Below are 19,101 nucleotides of genomic sequence, written 5' to 3'. Positions count from 1 at the left end.
TTACAAAATTCTACTTTTGTTGTAATCTTATATCAAAGTATATAATTTCTTACTTCCTGGAAAACGGTAGGTCACGTGCAATGACGACAACAGGTACCTTCGATTTTAGGCCAATAATCTCACGACATCCACCCGTCAATCAACGCTATCCTTCTATCGAATCTGTCTAAAGTTCTTAAAACCCGTCCACTTGTCAATGTTCCAATCAAATTTCTCTAAACATATGTCCCACCCTCATAGCTTGTTTACGTCGGAAATACGGCAAACTACGGAAGTTAGATGATCTCAAACGTCCGTTTCAGTGTGACTTTAAGTATTTATTTTTTATTTTTTAAATTGATTAAAAAAAGTAATTTATTTAAAAAAGGGGGAAAAAGAGAAAGTAAAGAAAAACATGAAAAAAGAGTAAGATCATGTGGAATATGATATTTGTGATAACCTGTCCTCTCCCAGTCATAGTAGGATCCTGACCCTCCTATCGCCCCTCCCTCGCCAAGGAACAGAGGGACTGAAGAGGACTGATAGTCCTGAGCTGTCCCTACAAGGCATCAAGACTCTTCGTTCGTTCGTACACGTCACATCCGTTTTCTTGTAAACAAGCAAGCCCAGCAAATATGGATCGATTCGAGGAGATGCTAGCGGAGCAAGTTCGCGAATACCGGCACCTGTGGGCTACGATGCAAGCTCGAAGGACCATAAAAAAGAAGAAGCGTGTCTTTTAATTCGTGGAGGGAAATCACTGAGGTACTTAATGCTGATGTGAATGAGTTGCCTAACAAGTGGAAAAACTTGTGACAGATTTGTACGAATGAAAAAAAAGACGTCCGTGTCCAAAAAGAGCCGCAGTGCAGGGGGGAAGATCCCAGCGTTTACACAATGCTGTCATGGCTGCTGCCTTTCAGAAAGCTTAGAGAGACGGACAGCAACAGCAACATGGTCTGCACCATCGGCCGCTGGATCATGAATGACTAGCGCACGCGAGGTGACGCACAGAACACACACACACGTTCACGCAGAGGCATAAAACAAGCTTTTCTGTCAAATGCCTAATTATTGAAATGAATCGAGACCCGCCGTTCACTGATGCTGTAGCCTGGCTCCGCCCCCTGAATCGCACGCTCACTTTACATTTTCGAAATGTGATTAAGTTTCTGGAGAGGCTCTTGTCCAGGGTGATTTCTCAGTTGGGAATTCCAACCGGGCCAATCAGCATCCTTTGAACGCGATGACGGAATGAAACTGCACGTCGAGATTGGTTAGCAGGATGATCTTAATCGCTGAGGACTCGGACAGTCTGAGCGTCATCATGAGTTGTGTTTGGGTTAAAAGCAGAGGATATCTGAGCAAGCAGTCCTCCTTGGCTACCGTTCACCCACATTGTTGACACATCAAATGCCCCAAAGGCTTGTGTGTATGACTACACTACAGAAAGGCCAGACTGTGTTTTGCCTAAACACTCTTGTTGAGAGGAACCTTCAGCCAAGGAAATACAGAAGGACCAGCAATCAGCAGTTTACAAGATGAGTCACAAGTTCCTCTGTGTTAAGTTGACCACACACACACACACACACACACGTACATACAGTACACACGCACGCACACACATACAAACACACACACACAAACGCACGCACACACGCACGCACACACACACACACACACACACACACACACTCAGTGGTTAATCGTTTACAGCACACAGCTTACAGCACATCAATCCTTGTTTCCCTGGCTGAAGCACTAACTCTCAAGTTTCATGTTGGACCCAGCAGTCACAAACAAACCAAACCCCAAACAACCTCCCGCATCACAAACTCACACCAAACACACCCCACTCATGATCCGTCTAAATGTTTGCTAAATGTCTACATGGTGGGGACCCGCGCACAACGCCAAGACTTCCCTGTCATCGCCACCCAAGATGGACCGGCCGGTGTGGGAGGAAGCTCTGTTTACTTCGAGACAAGTACAGTACACACAATTCCCCCACACTCATGAACGATAAACAAACTAGCAGACCCACGGCGCCGTCAGTACACAGCATTCCTCTATTTTGGACAGTGAAGCGTGTGTAAGAATAGATAAATTGCATTCACGCAATAGCAAGGCTTTATCTACAGTACAGAAGCCAAGCTCAGCTCCCGCTGTGCTTGTGATGAGCAAAATCACACAGCTTAAAAATGGCGTGTCTAAGAGAAGAGTAAGTTTATATTTTTTGGCATGTTTGGTGGGCCACATTGCATCTTAGGCCTACTCTACCTATACCATGAAACAACAGCAAACAAAATGGCCACCATACTGTACATACTAGGCTACTAAGCACGCGAAAGCTGGCTGCTGTAAGGTGAACCTGGATGAAGCCAGACAGAAAATAATGCACTGGCGGGTTTGATTTACCATGATGCAAACAAAGACGGTGTCTAGTTTTCATGGCTCTTCATAAAGTCAAGCAATGACAGCATTAAAGACCACTAGCCTCGCTAGGCTAACGATAGCACAGCCAAACATGGAGGTCTGGCTTGATGGCTAAATTCGACAACATTCTGAAGGGCATATATGAAGAGGTACAGTACAGTAAGGCCTGGGTTACACAACGTCAACACGAGAACGACAACGTGAACGACCTCCAAGTTACACGTAACCTGTTCTCAGGCCTACATTTCCAATTAGGGTGATCCTATTCCTAACTAACTAGTAGGCCTAATTCGTTATTCAGCATACGTTTTATTGTTGTTGTTGTTGTTGTTGTTATTATTATTGTTGTGTTGCTAAAGATTCCCCAGGCAGGGGCCTCATTTATCATTGTGGATACACCCTTTTTCATTTACACCTGATTTTTGTACTTGCTTTTCTCCGCAAATAATGTGATGTATTACAAAATTCCATGGGAAAAATTCTGTATATATCTCACAATATTTCCCATCGAGTTTTGGCATGATACATCACATTATTTGCGGAGAAAAGCAAGTACAAAAATCAGGTGTAAATGAAAAACGGTGTATCCACAATGATAAATGAGGCCCCAGAGCTGGTTGATACTGCTAGGGAAAGGGATGTCTGGGGCCCCCTGCTGGAACTGCTGCCTCCGCGACCTGACCCCGGATAAGCGGATGAAGATGGATGGATGGATTATTGTTGTTGTCGATTATTGTTGTTGTCGTTGTTTCTACTCAACTCACTTGCACTCGACCTCAAGTTGGTCGACCCCCATTTTGTCCAACCATCCAAATGATTTAAATAAATGCACTTTCTAATGTCTCTTTTTCTCTTGAAGCTATGGTCAAATGAAACATGTTTAACAGTATCAGACGTTTTTAGTCTTAATGCAAATTACCTACATGATCCCGGTCTAAAAACTCCACGTCTAGATATGAGAGGGTGTCGAAGTCTTCTAGTGTATGTTTGGAGATTGCACTTTGTCTAAATTATATAATGCTGCTGCTGTGTCTTTGGAGATTGTGTTTTGACTATTATAATGCATAAACGAATAACATAGATAGAACGGATTACTATAGCAGAACATAATCGAACCCTGTAGAATAGCCTAACAAAATGAAATAAAGATAGGCCTACCTGTACATTTTACAATGCTGCGCAACCATTCATTTTAGAAATCGGGCTGGACTTGAGACCCTTTTGTCAGCATCCTGCTCAAAATACCCTCCCGCGGCTATGTATGGAAGCAAATCAGTCATCAGTCTTAACACAACATAAATCCTATAACTAGGAAACTTGTAGTCTATTTTATTATAGCCTATAGCTGTTTGTCTAACAAGCTTTATTGCAATACACACACACACACACACACACACACACACACACACACACACGGCCTCATGACCCCATCTCTGTTCTCAGTAGTCATGAAATTCGCAGGAACAAAAACATTCCGTTTTTTTTGGCCAGTATAATAAGAAATCCTTTTGGGGCCAGCGGAGTCACCCACACTACTCTGCAACAAAAACAAACATGACGTTGACCGCCATATGGTTCACATCCCCGGTCCGGCTCCCACTTCCCAAACTGGGGCTTGCGTCATAGATCTGCAAACAAAGTGCAAACGTGCCTTTTCACACAGGGAGATGGACACCGGGGGACTCAGTAGACCATCAATCAAACCAATCAATCAAAGCTTTATTTGTATCGCGCATTTCATACCCAGAGGCAACACAATGCGCTTTGGAGACGCAGGGAGATAGACAGACAAACGTACACACGCACACACATATACTGTACACATATACACACACACAAATACAGTATACTGTACACACATATACACACACACCTACACATACAGTTCATACACACACACACACGCAATGCATATTATTTTTGTCTCACCTAATCCCTCTCATTTTTATCTAACTCTCTCAGAAGAACAGACGCACAACGACTCCCTACGCCAAGTCAGATGTCCTTAACTTCTGCCAATACCTTAATAAGAATGCAATGCAAACAGCGTCTTGCCTGGAAAAATCTATGGACAGCCTTGGCATTTAAAGATGAGGAATTCAGTAATGTCACTCAAAAAAAATGCCGTCCTGCACCAAAACCCCCTTTAACAGAAAACCATGCCAAAACGCAACATAATGAAGAGAAAAGACCAAAAAAAACATAAAAGTCATCCAAGAAGGCCTTTCAAAAAAAAAAAAAGAAGCACCTCAGTTTAATTTCACAGGACCTCTGACGCACAGCAGACTCCCATCATGGAGCGCCAACCCACTTCCGACGTTCTTTGGGGAGGTCGTTTTCTTTCTGTGAAAACCTACGAAATGTTGACTCTGGGACGGGCGCGCTATGCGGGGTGTGGTGATGTCATAGGGGGTCAGCGAAGGAAGGAAGTGTGTGTGTGTTTAGAAAAGCCAGGCAGCCCTCATTCATTAATACATTCCTGGCTCAGAGAAGGTCAGCAGGGAGCAGCTTGATCAGAGCCTTATCTCTCTTTCTCTCCTCTATCTCTCGCTGTCTTTCCTATCTCTTCTCTCTCTCTTTCCTCACTGTTCTCTTTCTTTCCTCTCTCTCTTTCCTCTCTTCTGTCTTTTTCTCCTCTCTCTCTGTCTTTCCTCTCTACTCTCTCTTTCCTCACTCTTCTCTCTCTGTTCTCTTTCTTTCTCTCCTCTCTTTCCTCTCTTCTCTCTGTCTTTCTCTCCTCTCTCCTCTCCCTCTTCTCTCTCTTTCCTCTCTACTCTCTTTCCTCACTCTTCTCTCTCTGTTCTCTTTCTTTCTCTCCTCTCTCTCTTTCCTCTCTTCTCTGTCTTTCTCTCCTCTTTTCTCTCCCTCCTCTCTTCTCTCTGTCTTTCCTCTTCTCTCTCTCTGTTCTCTGCCTTTCCTCTCTTCTCTCTCTCTTTCCTCTTCTCTCTCTTTCCTCTCTTCTCTCTCTCTTTCCTCTCTTCTCTTTCTCTTTCCTCTCTTCTCTCTGTTCTCTATCTTTCTCTCCTTTCTCTTCTCTCTCTCTAGTAACTCTCTCTCTTACCTCTTTATCTTAATGCGGTTTGCTGCCTGCTTTCTTTGCATTTTCTAACCTGCTTATTTCTATTCAGTGGTTTAAAAATAGAGGGGAGCTTTTATAAGCTCTGTCTTCCACATTCCTTCCTTCTTGTTACGTCTCTCTGCTTCTGAACCATCTCTCAGCCACCTAATAATGCTTTACATTCTCTTTCCACCTAATTGTCATTCTCTTACTCTCTCCCTACGCCTCTCTCTCCCTCTCTGTATCTCTCTCTCCGCTTCTCTCTCTCTCTCTCCGTCTCTCTCTGTCTGTCTCTCTCCATCTCCGTCTCTCTCTCTCTCCGCTTCTCTCTCTCTCTCTCCCCATCTCTCTGTCTGTCTCTCTCTCTCTCCGTCTCTCTGCCTCTCTCTCTCCGTCTCTCTCCGCCTCTCTCTCCGTCTCTCTCTCCGTCTCTCTCTCCGTCTCTCTCCCTCTCTCTCTCTTCCCTGGCAGCCACACACAAGGATGGGAGAGGAGGAAGGAGGCAGAGCCGAACAGACAGGACGTCAGGACTGATAAATCTGGGATGGGGCGGAGCTGAGGATGGGTTCATAGGAAAGAACACGCAAACACACACACACACACACACACACTCTCTCTCTCTCTCTCTCTCTCTCTCTCATCAGGCCACATACACACGAAACAGAGACAACATCAGAGTCGAGTAAATATTGACAAAGGGTGCCACGGCCTAAAAGCCTGCCAATCGATTAGGTCCGGGACGTTTTCCATAGTGCTGACTGTGCCCCCCCCCCCCCCCCCCCCTCTCCGTTACCCCCCCCCCACGCCCGCCGCCGGGCCCCCCATCCACGTTCACCGGGACAGATGGGTGGGGAGTGAGAGAGCGGAGGAAGGGGACGAGCAGGCAGATGTCTGCCATGGGCACCGGTAAGAGAGTCAGATATCCCCGTCCGTGTGTGTGTGTGTGTGTGTGTGTGTGTGTGTCTCCACAGCTGTGTTCTCACGATGGCACACGTCCGCCCCCCCATTATAGGGCTGGGGTACAGGGGGGTACTCTGCAGCCCAGTAACAGTCCCCCGCCCACCAAACTGGGTTGTAATTATAGCCCTCTGCCAACATCTGGCTTATTATTGCTGTGTGTGTGGCCACAGGAGTGTGTTGTTGAGGGTGACAATGGTAGCAGGTATATATGTATAAGTGTGTGTGTGTGTGTGTGTGTGTGTGTGTGTGTGTGTGTGTGTGTATGTATGTATGTGTGTGCGGCCACAGGAGTGTAGAGGGTAAAAATGGTAGCAGATATGTGTATGTGTGTCTGTCAGTGTGTGCATGTGTGCGCATGTGTGTGTGCATGCGTGCGACCGCGCATTTCACATAGACACCCCAGCTACAGTAGTCACGACAACGCTCATATAGATCAGAACAGTAATTAACGTCGGTGGGGGGGGGCGGGGGCTCACCTCCAGAGGTGATGGTGGGAAGATGCTGGGAAGCGAGTCCAAGGGGCTTTAAATACCAGCGTCTCACTGGTGGAACCGCGTGGGTGGGGGGCGGACGTGAGGGGCACCAACCAATCGGAATGTAGATGATTGTGGTCGAACGATCAATAATAACATAACAGTCTGGACACCTGGCGCGTTGACACGGTCACTGGGTGTGAAGCGCTAGCGGCGTGAGATAGGAGGTCGTATCGGCGTCAAGTGTGGACGCGACATAATCCGCGTACACCTGCTGGGCTGAAACCAGGCGCTTCATCCGGGCTGAAGGGTCAAAGGAGACCCTCCCCTAGGCAGCGACACAAGAGACGTGGTCTAGCTGTCTGATGTCATCGTGAGGGTTGGGAAGGGGGGGGCAGTAACCACCTCTTCTAGTGTAGCCCGTCTCATCATCATCACCATCGCTATTCTTCATGCCATTATGTGTTTCCTAATGTAAATGAGTAAACCTGTTTGTGTGTGTGTGCCTATCTCAACACGTGTGTGTGTGTGTGTGTGAGAGTGTCTATCATCTCAACACGTGTGTGTGTGTGTGTGTGTGTGTGAGAGTGCCTATCATCTCAAAGTGTTTTTTTAGTGTGCCTATCATCTCAACGTGTGTGTGTGTGTGTGTGTGCGTGAGAGAGTGCCAATCATCTCAACGTGTGAGTATGTGTGTGCGTGCGTGTGCCTATCATCTCAACGTGTGTGTGTGTGTGTGCGTGCGTGCGTGCGGTGTCGTGCGTGGGTGTCCGTCACCGTTGCGGTCAGTCAGACCGCTCGTCCCCCCTCTGCTGGGAAACCCGCTGTGAGCATGCGGAGGGCAGCGTGACTTTAATTGGAGCCAGACAGGCTCCTCGTTAGACTCTTCAGGTCTATTTAAGGAGCCCATCTGCCCACTGTTTGCCTTTCCTGGGCTGTAAAAACTGGAAAGCGAAAGGGAGCTTGAGCCATGATGGACGACGGTGAAGTCTCTTTAAGATAAGACACACACGCACACTACGTTTTTCTATCCTCGTGGGGACTGCCTAAACCTCTAACCCTAAACATAACCTTCACCCCCTAACCCTAGCCTTCAACCCTAACTCTAACCATAACCCTACCCCCCCCCCCCAAAAAAAAATAAAAATACTGAATCCTAAACACTAAAACTAACACTAAACATAACATTTGACCCCTAACCATAATTGTAACCCATGCCTTAGGGCATCCTGATCATGTGAGTCTGGTAACGCTCCTATTCAGACAGATTCAATCCAATCACAATGTTTGTGGGGTGAGGTTGTTTCAACGACTGTACCCATTTGATACAATGATACGACCACTAACCCACGTTTCATTGCTCTGATTGGTTATAGCTCTATCCAATTGCGTCCAGAGGCATTTTGATGTGCGACCGTTGACCGAAATGAACTGTGTATTTCCAGACCCTTTGCATTCCACTTTACACACACACACACACACACACACACACACACACGCAAAGCACACTGCACTCTATCCTCTATCTCACCCTTGGCCTTCAAATATTCTTTTCACGCAAAATCATGTGACAACTATAGGCATCCCAACAAAGCATACGTTTCACCCTCCACTCTCTCTCAATATATAGATATGGTTAATTATCTATCTATCTATATATATACACATCCCTCCCCAGCCCCTCAGAACTCTTCCAGGAAAAAGACGGCCGTGGGGGAAGTCCATAGTCGTTCCCTCGCTGGTGTAGAATCCGTATCTGTACCCAGGCTGTGATAGGGCCAGGGGTAGATCTGAGAGAAGCTGCTATTATATTCCGGCAGTACTGTACACCGTATCTGGAGAGACACATGTGGTGTGTGTGTGTGTGTGTGTGCGTGCGTGTAATTGGAATCCTTCAAGGTTGGCTCCCTATGTCTCAGAGACTTAATCAGCCCAAGGCACTAGCCTAGATCAAAGTAATATGAGCTCTGACAGACCATCATGTGTTCACGCGCCCATAAAATAAATATTCTGTCAGGCGGGGTCTTTTTCACAAGCTGTCTAAACGTTTATGCGTCTTTAAAACCTCCTCTCGTGCCCCTCCCAGTCTGGCGAGCGCCACAGACCTTCCGTCTCCCTGTAGTGGCTGCCGGGGAGTTCAAAAGGCAAACTCTTGTGATCGCAATGTGGTCAAACTCAATAAGGCCGGAGCCCTCGTTCTACCTTTGCCCCCAACACGGCCTTCTGCCAATAGGAGATGTTGTCAGAAGTCACACTGCCATTCAGTTTCCCTGGGAGATGGCCGGCCTCCGAGACTGGACACATGCTGCACGACAAAACTGAGCTACGACTCGTAGTTATGACACCTCTTTCTCTTCTGCAAAGAACAGTCACACACACACACACACACACACACACACAGTCAGTGATTCAGGGAAGAGGAAAGCCGAGTGTTCGTTATCTTGAGAACGTAACGCCTAATCTCTCCACAGAAGTCGATTTAACAGTGGTGACATTCGGTTCCATTTCTCAGGCAAGGCATTCGTATTAAGTCGATATACATCCGTCAATCTGTAACCGTTTTTTTTTCCGGATTTTCTCCCAATTTGGTAGCCAAGTATGACACATACTGTCCAACTTCCCCATTCTTACAGTTGAAGATTTGCTGCACAGCCCCTGACGGTCGGTGATACGACAGAGAGATACAGAGAGAGACAAATCAACTGCTATGCTCGACTCTCTCTCTCTCTCTCTCTCTCTCTCTCTCTCGGCAACGCTTTAGACCGCTACACCCACGTGGACCCCGGGTGGAAGTGGTTTATGCACTGATTAACTTTAAAAGGGAATGGTGTGATTATACTCCAGTTTACAGGTTTGACCTGAGCGCAGTCAGATCCATACTTACAATACCAATGGGACTCATCCCTCTCTTTCTCTCTTTCTCTAGGTCGATAAATCCTAGCCAGCGTTTTCCCTCCTTTAAATCACACTACCAAGCTGTCCAGCACAGGCTGAGCCAGCCATGAAGGACACTACAACATGACAACAGGGTTATACACACACACACACACACGCGCAGACATACACACACACCTGTACACACACACACCTCTACACACACACACACACACACCACACATACACACACTCCATGATTAGCTTTATTCAGATCGGATTGGTGAGATGATCTCAAGGTGCCAAAAATTACACGACGATTATCAAAAGAAAACCGTGATGCTATTCTTATTTAATTCCTCTTTAATTAAAATGGGAGTAGTCTACGATGCATTAAGAAATCCTATGAACGACTCTCATATATACAGAACAGAAGGCCATGAATAGACTTTGACTTAACCTGACCTTGTGGTGGCTGCATCGTAGCCAAATGCTTTGGCAGTGTTCACAAAAGACATCCATCTTCCCGGAGAGAAAAATAAAAGTTATATAAGCTGAGTAATGGAAATATTTGGAGCACCCTATGCAAACAAACACTGCATTTAAAATTCAGCCACCAAAAGCTGTTGTTTAGATCAGTGGTTAAATTTTTTTTGAGCTCTGGATCCCTAGCAAATTTCGGTAACAGTCCTTTCTATTTGTATACATATTTAACATTAATGATCCTAGGCCAGTTTCAGTTTCCACACACATTTTTTTGCACCACAAAAAGTAAAAATTGTTCTTATGGCATCCATAACACCTAATTTGCCTATCTGAATAATAATTTGTCAACTCAGCTTACAAATTATGAGTGCATTAGTTCATCTTAAAATGGTGGTCTTATTTTTTGTTCAATTTGATGGGTATTTACCCATCAACCCCTGGCTGACCCCTGGTTGAGAAACACTGGTTTAGAAGATTGGACCTTCAGACGGCGGCTTATGAATAATAAAACGTACCCTCCTGTGAGGCTAATTGCTACACAGTGCAGGGGGGGGGGGCAAAGGAGATGATGAGCGTGCGTTTGCCTCTGACGATATCCGCAACACGCCCGCCCTCCACAGGCGTCCAGACAGAATGATCATGGGCCAAAGCGCCCCCCCTGTGGCTCTCCTCAGAGCGGGCGGCCGACATACATACACATCAGAGGATCAGGGGCTTGGGAAGAGTGTCATGTTTTCTTTCAACACGAGGGAAGTACGTGTCAGTGCTTTCAAAAACGTGCATCACTTGAATTAAGAATGCGAGCGCGTCAAATTCTAAACCGTGGACTATTTCTCCACTATATTCAACCTTTTTTGGGGCAATCGTCCCTCAAACACAAACAGGCTGACTGCTATGCCTCCGCAGGCACAAAGGACACCTCTTCCAAGAGAAAGAAGGAGCTTCAACCCCAATCCTGGACTGGCCGCATATCCTTCCCACCGTACTTGTAGGGGCCCCTACACCTGGTCGGTCAGACGCCCTAGGGGGTAGATGTGATGCTGTTGGCCCCCCGGGCACTCATCGGTTCCTGTATCTACCGTATACTCTCTCCTATCAGGGAGGGGCCCCTCAGGACACACGGCAACAACCCCAGCCAATCAGAACATCCAGATCGCTGCTGTCATATTACCCAGGAGGCTTGAGGTGGTGGTCTGTCAGTCTGCCCCAGGGCAGCTGTGGCTACAGATGTAGCTTACCACCACCGGTATGACTGTGTCTGAATGAACACTGGACTCTGTAAAGCGCTCTGGGTATCATGAAGGGCGCTATATAAATCCAACTTGATTGATTGATTGATATGACTAACGGGAGTGGAGGGAGGCAGTAATTGGGATTGGGAAGAACGATGTTAGAAGACCCAGAGACATTAAACCAGAATGGAGTGAGGTTCCCATGATGGCGCACCGTATCTCCCCGATGCTTCCCTGGGTTTCAGATTAGCGTGTTTATTTTTCCAACAAAGTCCAAGGTCTACTGTATACTGTAGCGCTGACATACATTATCTCGCTCACACTGGGGAGAAACTCCAACTGAATACCAAGCTTTTCGGGGACGCAGGGCTGTCATAGAGCTCATTACTCGACCGTTAGCCCAGAGATGGTCTTAAAACGGGAATGACTGGAATCCAAGGAATGGTGGAGGTGGCCGTTGCCTTAGGAACAGTGGTGATAATAATCAGTGTCAACATACAGTATATGCAGCACGTAGCTATCTATAGCCCGGCTATAGTGCGGGCTGATCAGCTGATGTTCCTGTCCAAGTGACTTCCACCAGTGTTGAAGGGTTCTGGGCATATCGGATGGACATGCAGTGTTTGTGTTTATGCCTTTTTGTGTGTGTGTGTGTGTGTGTGTGTGTGTGTGTGTGTGTGCGCATGTGTGCACAAGTATATCCTTGCATAAGTTTAAAATGCATAACACACACACACACACACACACACACCATACAATCATTCCACATTTTGAGCCGGGAGCACAGTCAGGTAAGGGTAAACAGCTGGTACTGGGATGTGGATAATAGACTTGTAACAGCGACAAGCCCTAGTAGGGACTTGACTGTTTGTCTTTGATCAAGGATGTGGCCCGGGCCGCAAAACAAATTATGACCAATGGTCCACAAAACTATTAACAACGTGCTAATATTTGGTCAAGCTCATGGAACCTGCTTCACTCAAAGAGAGGTAAATGAATTGAATGAGATTATTAAAAACATTTCAGGATCCACACACACACACACACACACAACGACGTGCACACATACACACACACACACACACATGCACACCCCCCCCCCCCTACATTAACCCATGACAGCATCACATCACGTTCTAAAAAGTCCCATTGGGTTTGTTGATTGTTGTTGTTTGTTCTGAGTGGTTCACTCTCTCACCGATGTCTCCCGGTAAGTGTTTTAGAACTGCTCTGAGGCTTGCAGACAGGTGGGTGGAATTAGCGTTCAGCTCAAAGCTCCAGACCTGTTAAAGTCATCACTCTAACCAAGGTTAAAATAGTTTTGCTTTTTTCATTAGTTTTTATTTTTATATCGTTTTAATTTTTTGTTTTCAATTTCAGTTTAGTTTTGATTAGTTTTAAAGCAGGTTTGCTAGTTTAGTTCAGTTATTTTTTGAAAATGCTTAGTTTTAGTTTAGTTTTTATTAGTTTCAGTATTAGTTTTTTTCTTCTTCTGTGCTAGCCTCGTGAGACTATCCTGATCTCGTGAGCTCACGTTGTTTCACTCCGTGTGAAATAAACCATCTGGCGCACGTCAGGTTACTTCTGTGCAAGGGCACAGCTAAATAAAATAGAGGATAGATTTCATATCCACCCAAAATACTAGGCTTATGTATGAAATTAAAAAGATTAAAACTAAGGACATTTTCTCTATAATTTTAGTTTATTTTAGTTAGTTTTGTAAACACACAATGCAGTTTTAGTTAGTTATCGTTTTTTTGTAAAGTCTAGTTTTTATTTTTATTTCAGTTAACTAAAATGTTTTTTCACACCTAGTTTTCGTTTTTTAGTTAGTTTTCGTTAACTATAATAACCTTGACTCTAACCCACCTCACCACCTCCATGTCCTGCTGTGCATTGCTTGCGTGTAAAACATCTGCATACCTCACTCTCTCTCCTCTCATTATTCCCCTCTCCTCTGTACCATTGTTAAATCACATCTGCTAAATCTCTCACCCATTCCCCCTTCTCTCTCTCTCTCTCTCTCTCTCTCCAACGCCCGTAGCTTCTGAGCCTTGTACAAGTAGACGGATTAAGCGCAGTTGAAGCTGGGAGAACGCGGGGTGAGAAGCGAGTTGTTAATTTCCCTAAAGCCCGTCCGTCTCCGCCCAGCGCAGGTTGAGCTGGAGGTTAACAGCTACCAGGGCCGGTAAAAAAAAACACAAAAAAACATCCACGCAAATCCCATTAAATCCCAGGAAACAAACTCCTGCTTTGCTTCCAAAAAGGGTGGTAACCAAAGCAACCAATTGACTCAGTGTGGACCTACAGTTCGCCTAGAGCCTAGCGTCGCTACTGTAGCTTGTCTGAATGAAAGGCGAGCTAACGCCGTCAATGTGACATTTGCTAAGGTAATGAGGCTGTTATGGCGCAAAGTCAGCCAGGATTGTTGACTTCTATCGGGGCAAGTGATAACATTTTCTAAACCACACAGCAAAATTAAAGTTGTTGTTTTTTCAGATAAATGCCCATGGTGTATAGAAAAAGTGGATAAGGAAGAGGGGGCGTCCCTGAACAATACCTTGCCTGTTACAGTATTAGAGCCCGTGTTGTTGTTGTGCTGTTGTGCCTACAGTCTGGAGATGGGGAGTGGGTCTGGCCAGACTTCCACTAAATCAGGGATCAAACCTGCCTTTGTCTGTGAGTGTATAAGATCCTCCTGGCTGCTCCTCTGTTAAGCACATCAAGTGGCTGAACCAGTGAGGTGACGTATGGCGCGTCCCAACACCCGATCCTGTACCTGTTTCTAGAACACCACAATTTGCTTGGAGTAGTAAGCAACACAATGGTCAGTTTACACAACCCAAAAGCCCAAGGGATTAAATGGTATCTGAGGCCATGTGTGTGTGTGTGTGTGTGTGTGTGTGTGTGTGTGTGTGTGTAAATAGGCCACGAACAATGAGCTTCGGAGGTGGGATGAGGAGTGAGAGAGAAAAAGAGAGAGAGAAAGAGAGAGAGAGAGAAAAAAGAGAGAAAGAAAGAGAGAGAAAAGGAGAGAAAAAGAGAGAGAGAGAGAGAGAAAAGAGAAAGAAAGAAAGAGAGAGAAAAAGAGAGAGAAAGAGATAGAAAGAGAGAGAAAAAGAGAGAGAAAAAGAGCGAGATAGAGAGAAAGAGAGGGGGAGAGAAAGAAAGAGAAAAAAGAGAGAGGGAGAGAGAGAAAGAGAGGGAGAGAGAGAGAAGAGCATGAACAGGCAACAAAAATGAGAAGGGAAATGTGAAGCAACCATGGGGAAGTGTGCACTCCAAATGAACTGATCAAGCCGACACTTGGCTCCCTAAAGTTATGAATTAGCGGTTATCCATAGAGACTACACATTACGGTAATGGCTGTGTGTGTGTGTGTGTGTGTGTGTGTGTGTGAGGAAGGGGGGGATTATTGAAGCTACTGTATACATAAATTGGTAGGACCTGGATGGTGACCTTTGACAATGTACATAGTATGTGAGAATGTGTGTGTGTGTGTGTGTGTGGGGGGGGTGGGGGGGGCTGGGTCGTCTGTCTATACACACCACTGTGTTAAACCTGTGTAATACATTAGTACATTCAAAGAGCAGACGTGTGTGTGGGTGCATTGTGTCAGCGTGTGTGTGTGTGTGTGTGTGTGTGTGTGTGTGCGTATTCAATCTCCAGATAATTGAAATGGCTTCTCTCCAGCAGGAGAAGGAGGGGGATGATGGTTAGCAAGGCGTGATGGTTTCGCGTTTCAACGCCCCCCCCGCCCCCCCCCCCCCCCCACACACACACACACACACATAGAGCCATCTAGGAAATGAGATAGAGACTCATCTAGGGATAATGGTCTATCAGAACCCATGACGGCCTACTCTCTGGAAGAGCAAAATGGCGGAAAATGGTATTTTGATCAAATCACAATGTTGTCGCCGTGCGCCAGATGGCGATGGCTTCTAGCGCCGCAGCGGGCCGCCGACGGGTAAACACCACCCCATTTCCTCATAATTTCCCCTACGCAACTTTTGAGTATCAGCCGCGGCGAGACGGGAGACGGGGGGGGAGGCTAGGTGAAGCCGCAGGGCCACACACTTCGGACGGAAAGACGAGGAGCCAAACGATCCAGCTCTTTCCGAAAGCCCCCGTCGGCGCTAAACCACTGCATGGCGCCACCTGGTGTTCAGGACACGGCCGGACGTGGTCCCCGTCGCGTCTGTCTGTTCTGCGCTGTTCAATACACGTCACCCTCCTCAGGTTAACTGTCTTTTTAGATTTCCTCTCGTACGCTGACACGACGCGAGCGAGCGAGCAAGGCCCCCCAGCTTCTGAACTGGCGTCTGTGCTGGGGAGGGGGGGGGGAGAGGAGGAGAGAGAGGAGGAGGGAGAGGGAGAGGAGGAGGGAGAGAAGCGGAGAGAGGAGGAGGGAGAGGAGAAGGGAGAGGGAGAGGAGGAGGGAAAGGAGGGGGAGAGGAGGAGGGAGAGGGAGAGGAGGAGGGAGAGGGAGAGGAGGGGGAGAGAAGGAGGGAGAGGAGGGAGGAGGAGGGAGAGGGAGAGGAGGAGAGAGAGGAGGGGGAGAGGAGAAGGGAGAGGAGGGGGGAGAGGAGGAGAGAGAGGAGGAGAGGACAAGGGAGAGGAGGAGGGAGAGGAGGAGAGAGAGGAGGGGGGAGAGGAGGAGGGAGAGGAGGAGGGAGAGGAGGAGGGAGAGAAGCGGAGAGAGGAAGGGGGAGCGGAGCGGAGGCTGGATCCCGGTGTCTGATAAAGGAGGAGGTGGTTAACAGAACGTGCTCAGCTGGGACGAGGGGATGGGAAGCGTTCAACACACTGACCGAATGGCGTCTGACCAGCGCTGTTCACACGCTCCGTCGCTGTGTTTAGCGCGGACGTACAGAAGGTCAAATGAAGGCTGTTTTCTCTAGGAAATGAGGTCCAGTCGAAGCTCTAAGTATGAATTAGGGGCTTCTTGTGATTAGCTCTGTTGATTGGAGTGGGGCGCTGAATGGCGAGGTGGCAGGTCTGAGTACCTCCCTGCGGCCGTTAACAGCAGAAAACAAATCACCTTTGAAATGGTCGCCCGCGGTCACCCATGGAGAATTTCACCCACGTTAGACCCTTGCGCAAATATACTCAAATGTTTTGGGCGGAGGTCTGTGTTGTATTTTGTCATGTTTTGTCCAAATGCCTTAGAGCCCACTGAACAGTGGCTTTTCACACGGCGAACAGAAGGGACACAACGATAGAACTGTACTGGCACTTACTCTCGCACAGATGCCTGAGAACGAGTGCTTATGTCCAAAAATGAGGGAAGGGAATAGGATTGGCATTTTTGGGGAATAAACCTTGTTAGCTCTAGGGGGATTATGAGCGAGTATGTCACATGGTACCGGCTTAATCCCCATTCATCACTAAAGCTGGAAAGCAGAGAATTCTAAGATTCTAGAATTCTACTGAGGGAAAAGAGAACATCTGTTATTTATAATGTACTGTGCAGTAATGCACTACTAAGTACAACCAATTACTGGAATGTTTCACGTTGACTTCAAATAAAGCCTGAATGAATGGTGACTAAATGATGCCTGAGCTCATCCCAGCCCAGTCAGTAACAGTGAGCGTTGCGGCTGCGTTCGTATGCCGGCCTATCTGAACTGACAAGGGCAGGTGAGGCCTTCCTGAGAACGTTCTTTCTCAGGTTCCATCCTCGCTCTCTCTCTTTCTCAGGTTCCATCCTCTCTCTCTCTTTCTCAGGTTCCATCCTCTCTCTCACCCTGGTTCCATCCTCTCTCTCACTCTGGTTCCATCCTCTCTCTCTCTCTCTCTCTCTCTCTCTCTCAGGTTCCACCCTCCATCTCTCTCAGGTTCCATCCTCTCTCTCAAATTCCATCCTCTCTCTCTCTCTTAGGTTCCATCCACTCACTCTCTCTCAGGTTCCATTCTCTCTCTCTCTTTCTCTCTCTTAGGTTCCATCCACTCACTCTCTCTCAGGTTCCATCCTCTCTCTCTCTTTCTCTCTCTCAGGTCCCATCCTCTCTCTCTCTTTCTCAGGTTCCATCCTCTCTCCCTCTCTTTCTCAGGTTCCATCCTCTCTCTCCCTCTCTCTCTCTCAGGTTCCATCCTCTCTCTCTCTTTCTCAGGTTCCATCCTCTCTCTCACTCTCTCTCTCTGTGAATGAAATTTCAGTCTCACTTATGTTACCCACACCATTTGTTCTTTTCTGTTTTCCTACCTGACTGTTCTAACTTTGTAGTTTGTTCCCCTAGAATCAGTCTGTTAAAACTACAATTTGTTTCTATGTGACATCACTTCCCTGTCCTCTTCATCCTGAAACTGCATGTCACTTCCTTTCTCACGTTATAAGATATCACTCCCGAGTCAGATTCACCACTCTCGTGTAGGAAACACTTCCTGTTTTGAGTCCGCTTTGCAAACCGTCAACATCAGAATAAACCGATTGTCTTTGTTTGAAACCAGCTTGACCGACCACTCAGCGTGTTCTTGAAATCTAAACTAAACCAAGATTTTTCATTCATCTCTCTCTCAGGTTCCATCCTCTCTTTCTCTCTCTCTCTCTCTCTCTCTCTCTCTCTCTCTCAGTATACTGTGGATGAGTAATGGAAACCAGAGGATGGGGGAGTCACTGATCACCGTCAGGAGTGGGCTAAGGATCGCCGTGACAAGCAGGGACATGTGGATGAGTCGGGACGTGGTTTGAACTACTGTAACTGAGCAACCTGCCGACAGGAAGAAGCCATGAGTCGCTTCTACACTCACTTTCTTGAATAAACATGTGGTTGTCAAACTTGTCCAAATGTGCAGGAAGTAAACCTCATTTCCCACAATCCCATCTGCACAGCGCTAGCATCATACCCCGTGTCACGTCAGCGGAGGCCTTGGTGACACAAAGCTCCCTTCCCAGAGACGATACAAAGAAGAGGAGTGACCTCGTATGTCCCCATGACTCCCTAATCCAAACACACACACACACACACTCACACACACTCACACACAGAGGCAATATTATCCAACAGCCCAGAGGGATTTCAGACAAAAACATCTCTCCCTCCAACACTCCCCCCCTCCCCACACACACACACACACACAATCCCTGTGAAGCTGAAGAGAAGACGGTTAACTGAACAGGCGCCCCCGCCCCCCCCCCCCCTCCCTCCCCCAGCCTCCCTCCCCCACACAGGAAACAAGACCCTCGGTTATCAGAGGCACGGGATAACTCCTAGCTCAATGTGCGCAGCCATGATAAGACCTGCGCTGCAGTCCTGATGGCTCCAATCGCCATGGACACAGGAAATGGATGAAACGAACCAATGAGAGAGGTCTAGGCCCAAATTTCCGCGTGGGGCGTCGGGAAGGCCAATCCAAAAAAGTCCTGCCGTCCAAGATTTTAAAAAGCAAAAAACAAGCTGTTTATGAGCTTTGGGAAACGGCGGTACGTGTGGAGCTGTCCACCGTCATCACAGTAGCTTCTGCAGAAGCTGGGAGAATTGTGGAATAAGAATTAATCACAAGAGACAGAATATCCGCAATCATGCACCCTTGTACATTATAATGGAAAGAACTCAATTGTCATGTGTGAGTCACTGATAAAAAGCTAAGAGGAAAAGGA

General features: G+C 47.0%; 1 protein-coding gene across 1 annotated transcript in view; it reads right to left on the bottom strand.

The window, feature by feature from the left end:
- Positions 1 to 19,101, bottom strand: part of pitpnc1a (phosphatidylinositol transfer protein cytoplasmic 1a) — an 81,957-nt gene that overhangs the window by 59,432 nt on the left and 3,424 nt on the right. The window lies entirely within an intron of this gene.

The sequence above is a fragment of the Borostomias antarcticus genome (genome assembly GCF_949987555.1).
Source record: "Borostomias antarcticus genome assembly, chromosome: 7".
Lineage (NCBI taxonomy): Eukaryota > Metazoa > Chordata > Actinopteri > Stomiiformes > Stomiidae > Borostomias > Borostomias antarcticus.
Note: the sequence above shows the minus strand (reverse complement) of the source record. Positions and strands in the feature narration are given on the sequence as shown.